Source organism: Alligator sinensis, unplaced genomic scaffold (assembly GCF_000455745.1).
Source record: "Alligator sinensis unplaced genomic scaffold, ASM45574v1 scaffold886_1, whole genome shotgun sequence".
NCBI lineage: Eukaryota > Metazoa > Chordata > Crocodylia > Alligatoridae > Alligator > Alligator sinensis.
Genome location: NW_005842040.1, coordinates 1,063,257 through 1,068,520, shown reverse-complemented (window position 1 = coordinate 1,068,520; position 5,264 = coordinate 1,063,257). Strand labels below are relative to the sequence as shown.

Genomic DNA, 5,264 nt, shown 5'->3' with positions numbered 1-5,264 from the left:
CCCCCCCACATCCTGGGCTTGTTTTTGTCTGGCACCAGCCCCCTCCCCCTTGCTGATGGGGAAGCCTCGCCTATGCCCCTTTTTTTACCAGGCAACATAGTGCCATACTGTAATTGGTGTGACATGTAGAGGCAGGAATTCTAAATATCTAATCCATAATGAAAGCCAGTCTATCCCTGAGAAACTAAACATATAAATGCCACTGTTTGTGTAGGTCCTTTGTAAGCTATGCAGTGGACTGCAGCACACCCTTAGCTAGTGCTGGGAGGGGGAGCATGGGGATAGCATTCCTTTGGGTCTTCCTGAGTTGCCTGCTAGCTGCTGCTTTACCCGTTGCAGTCCACAGAGCACAAGATAATGGGTCTGGCAGAGCCCAGCTTACTTGACCTCCTCCAGCCAATCCTGCATCCAGCCAACTTAGTACATGCCTGTGCTTTGAAATTCAGGACGCACAAATTTGAGATTCCTAATGGCTCTCAATTAGCTCCCTTTCTCCTCTACACACACATTCCAGAGCCACTATAATTAGTCATGACTAAGCTAGTCATTTTCAATTCAGAAAACAAAACCGCACGCACAACTGCAGCAATTCATTCTAACTGGGGATCCCTGCTTGGAATCTGACCTGGTGAAATGCAACAGTGTCTGCATTCTAGGGCCTGATTGGGTATCTCTGAGTCACTCAAATCTGTCCTTTTTTTTTTCCCCCCCATCCCCCCAGGGGGTTTACTGGTGTAAGATTTACACATGTGAGTAAGGGTTAGCATGACCTGAAGCTACGGTTAGACTAATGCTGCAAACCTTGTTGAACTGACTCGGAGAGAAGTAAGGCTGGAAGGGACCTCCAAAAGTCATCTAGTGAAGTGCAACCTTAGTCTACAACTTCCCCAGGCAGCTATTCTACTGCCTCACTTCTAACAGTGAAGAAGTTTTTCCTGATATCCATAAGTCAGTTCATGGCTTGGCATCTTGGTTTCTCTCATCAATGTGTTCAGCTCCTGCTGACTTCAGGAGGTTTCCCAGGGCTCCACACCTATATGATGGACTTGAGAAATTACCTCCAGCCAACAGTGGGTTAATACAGCAAAACTGGACCATCATGGCTACAAAATTACTCCAACACTGCCTTAATAAGGCAAAATAAGAGAAACATGAATGAGTCAAATTCATCCTAGCAGTCAGCCCAGGGATGAACTGGGTCTGGGATAGGAGTTGTTTAAGTGCTTATCAAGAAGGTCTTCCCCTGAAACATCTGGTTCTGACCAGGTAGGATGCTGGGCTAGCTGACCTCTGGTCTGATTCATTCTGGTAATGACCCTGTTCCATGTTTCTCCTGATGTAAAGGAGCAGAGCCATGCCAGTTCACCAATTCACCCCAACTGAGGATGTGCCCTGCTGTATTCTCAAGATCCTGCCCCAGGAAAGTGCATCTTAGACTGTGTATTCTAAGCCTACTGCTTCTCTCTCTCTCTCTCTCTCACATTGGTCAATTCATTAATTTTTTTTATGTAGGACCTCAACAAAAGCCAGGTTTTGTCTTCTGGAGCCTGAGACTGCTGCAGAACCAATTTAGCAAACTTCATCTGGGCACATGTTGAATCATAAGACCTGGTTATGATTCCCAGGGCACAGGCAACTCATCAGAGCTCTTATTTGAAAAATAATTCTAGTGAGTAGCAGTTTCTACTGTTTTCATGTTATTATCTAAAAACATTTGACAGGTGCTTTCTACTCTGGAATGGGGATAAGGAGAGAGATGTGTTGGAGCAAAAGCATTTGCTCCCTTTAATTATTTGGATGGAAGCCACCATAAGGATTCAAACTATCACAAAGCACATGGGTATTTTGGAGCAGGAACTGTACTATAATTCTACTCCATAGTTATACAGCACCTAGTACTGTGGAGTCCTGGTCCACCATTGTGGCTCCTGTACTGCATGTAATAAAAAGGCAGTAAGTAGCATGATGCTCTGGAGTGCTCCAGAGCAGAGGAATAGATATAGAGGATCTCTTCTCCAGTCCTGCTTTTACCTTCTAGAGAAACAGCCATTTCCTGCCCTGGTCTGAGTTGAGTCTCAGCATTCCCAAGAAAAGCTCCGGAAATGACCCAGATCAACCCATAGAGCTGTCCACTGCCCTTTGAGTCTCAGCAACGCTACTGGTCAGCTGCGAAGCCCACAGAAGTCACTGAGATTCTTCCTACTGATTCCAGAAAGTACTTGCCATCAAGACTGACTTAGGCAAGTGTCTTTTTTCTTCAGCATCATAACACAGTGAGGTAGCTACTGGCATCCCAAGCCAACCCCATACTGCTTCTGGACTCAAATGTGTTCAAGGAGTACACCACTTGTTCACTCTCCGAGTCTTCTACACGTGCCCAGACTCATTCCTGAGATAGAGTTTGTGAAGCTGGTTCTGCAGAAGCTGCCTCAGACTCTAGGAAGCTAAACATGGCTTTTGCTGCCTCCATCCACCCCAAAGCTGCTCCCTGTTTCCTGTGCCATGCACCAACATGATCAGATCTGCATATTAGTGCTGTTTCCCTTCTTATGCAGGAACAGCAGAAGCCTGCTGGGCCCTGATCCTTAACCAAGGTATCCAGGCAGCACAGCAAGCAAATAAAATATGTACTATAGAACTGTGTGGCCTGTCTCTTATGGACTTGAAGTGTTGTTTTTTTTCTAGTACACAATTACCCACCTAGCAGGAAGTAGGTTTCTGTTTAGGGCATGCACAAACATCTAGCTCTTAGTGAAAATGAAACTATGAGATATCAGAAAAGCCTTCACAAAGTTTAGAGGCCAAGGAGTCCAGTTTTATCTGGAACTGATCCCTCTGTTTCATTTTACCCTCTGAGTCTTCCAAAAAAAGCACTTGGATGCACTAAAAACCTCTCCCCATCTGTTGTTCCCACAGCCACAATATTCAGCCTGGCTGAGCAACTGAAAATCACATGGATCCAAACATGCAGCTTAAAAATAGACCTGAAAGTCCTTCTGCATTTACTGATTGAAGGGGAGGCTCTGGTCACTGCTGCTCATCAGAGAGTGTGGCAGTAAGTCTCCACGCCCTCTTTGTCCCAGTTCATCTACATGTGCCATGCTGCGGTGCCATGTGACTTGGCACTCGCATTCCCAGCTAATGCCTGTGTGTGAGCAAGTATTTATTTTTGCTTCCAGGCAAGCCAGATTCTTTACCTTATTATACCTTTTCCAGGAAAGAGCTGCATTTTCATTGAGGCTCTGCTGTTACCCAAGCTGTATCATGTCTGGAGGTTCAGTCAGTTGATGTTGCAGGACAAACAGCATTTGCCCTATTCCAGTTTTGTCCTTAGTCCTGCAGAAACTTCATGTATGTAAGTAACCCCCTGATACCAGCTAGGCTGCTTGCAAGGAGCTCTTGCACACAACAACAGAGGTTACAAGCTTGTTCCAAAAAAACAGCATAGAGTTTACATGATTAATTAGGGGGCCTGACTCCCCCAAGGTCTTCCCATTGCAGTCATCCCACTAGATCCAAGGGGCTGACTCTTGAGAGTAATTCTTCATCACGTGAGCAAGGGTTTAGAATATGAGCCTGGGAGGCAGGACAGATGGGCTCTACTCATGGTCTGTCACTTGCCTGGGGCAAGTAATCTCACTGCCCTGCCTCCATTTCCCCATCTGTATGGTGGGACTGGTGCAGCCCTACTTTGTAAAGCACCTCAAGATGTGCAGAGGAAAGATTGAGGTTCTTAATATGACTTTTAAATTATATTAAGGTTTCATTCTTATTTGTAGCACAGGTCTGCAGGGTCAGCCTGTGAGAACATTGCACTTCATAAATGAAATCCATGATATAAATAGTCACCTTCCCCACCCCCTACTTTTATACAGTATGAAAAAAATAAGTGTTTTTTTTTCCCCCCTCAAAGCCTGAAGCTGCCTGGTAAGGGGAACTTTAACTACAAAACTTCCCCAGTGCTGAAGTGGCTGTAAGAAACAGCAGTACGGAGGACTTGCTGTTGAATGTGTTAAACCACATGTGTTAAACCACCTGGTATGTAGCATTATCCCCTGGTGAAACTGAGATCCAGAAAAGGGTTGTGTCAAAACCATATACCAATGGTTCTCAATCTTGTTAGGTTCATGGTACCCCTCAGAAAATGCCAGCATTTAGTTGGGTTTTTTTTGACTACAGAAAAACAATAGGTTCTTCTGTAGCAAAGAACGCAGAAAGGCCACAACAGGTCAGAATGTTTTAAACACAATGGATTCCTATTTGAAATCTCTGGAAATACGATCTTGTGATCTCATGAAGGCATGAGAGCTCATGTTGATCATGAAACTCGATCTCATAAAAACATGTTCTTGTGAATCGTGTCTGCACGCCTAACAGTGCTAACATTGTGTGATACCTTGTGGCACCCTTGAAAGGATTTCAAGGCACCCTAAGATGGCATGGCACCTGGTTGAGAATCAGTGCCATACACCTTCATTGCCATAAATGTGGGAACAGAACCCAGGAGTCCTGGTTCCCAGCTCTGAGCACAAATCCAAGTTGGTCTGCTGTCCCCAACGGAGCCAGGATCATTAGATCAGGATGGGAAGATGGCCTCAGGCCTCTATTACACCATCATTCCAAGGCAGGGGTGGGCAAAATGCTGCCCGCAGGCCAGATCTGTCCCACCAGGCCATTCTATCTGGCCCGAGGGGCCCCTTAAAAATTAAGAAAATTAATGTTTATCTACCTCCGGCTGCCTGTCATGCAGCCCTTGATGGCTTGCCAAAACTCAGTAAGCAGCCCTCCATCCAAAATAATTGCCCATCCCTGTTTCAAGGGAATGCCCAGCAAGGGAAAGTCCTGTGGTTTTTCCATCAGTGAATTGCTTTCTACCTTAACTGTCCCCTGATGTTTGATCTATCCTCTCCTTGAACCCCTGTGGTGCCCTGCTTTGAATGGGCAGGTTGGAAGAGGCAGAACATAGCCCCTTCTAAGTCATAGCATTCTTCTTTATGGAGGAAATAGCATTTCACTGCAAGTCCACCTGAGATCCCAGCTGTGGGGTTCCTTCTGTCCAGATGCTCCCTGTGGATTGGTAATTTCCAAAGTCACTGGGATCTCCTAAGGAACAAGAATCAGACAGTGGGATTTGCTTGACACAGAAGCAGATGTCCAGCCATGACCTCTGCTACCTGCTGAGAGTTTTTATCTGAAAGGGGAGTGCCACTAATACTGCAGGGGGAATGAAGCATTCATGATACCAGGTATGCTGCTCCCATCCC

General features: G+C 45.7%; 2 long non-coding RNA genes across 5 annotated transcripts in view; both read left to right on the top strand.

The window, feature by feature from the left end:
- LOC102388758 overlaps positions 1–4,124 on the top strand; it is an 8,081-nt gene extending 3,957 nt beyond the window's left edge. The window contains exons 2-3 of one of the 2 annotated variants that reach the window (XR_003093797.1): positions 1,513–1,669; positions 2,039–4,124. This is a non-coding gene — a long non-coding RNA (uncharacterized LOC102388758). The remainder of the gene's footprint in view (positions 1–1,512; positions 1,670–2,038) is intronic. The other variant, XR_003093796.1, reaches the window with a different exon arrangement.
- Positions 1–5,264, top strand: part of LOC106722140 — a 30,977-nt gene that overhangs the window by 5,520 nt on the left and 20,193 nt on the right. The window lies entirely within an intron of this gene.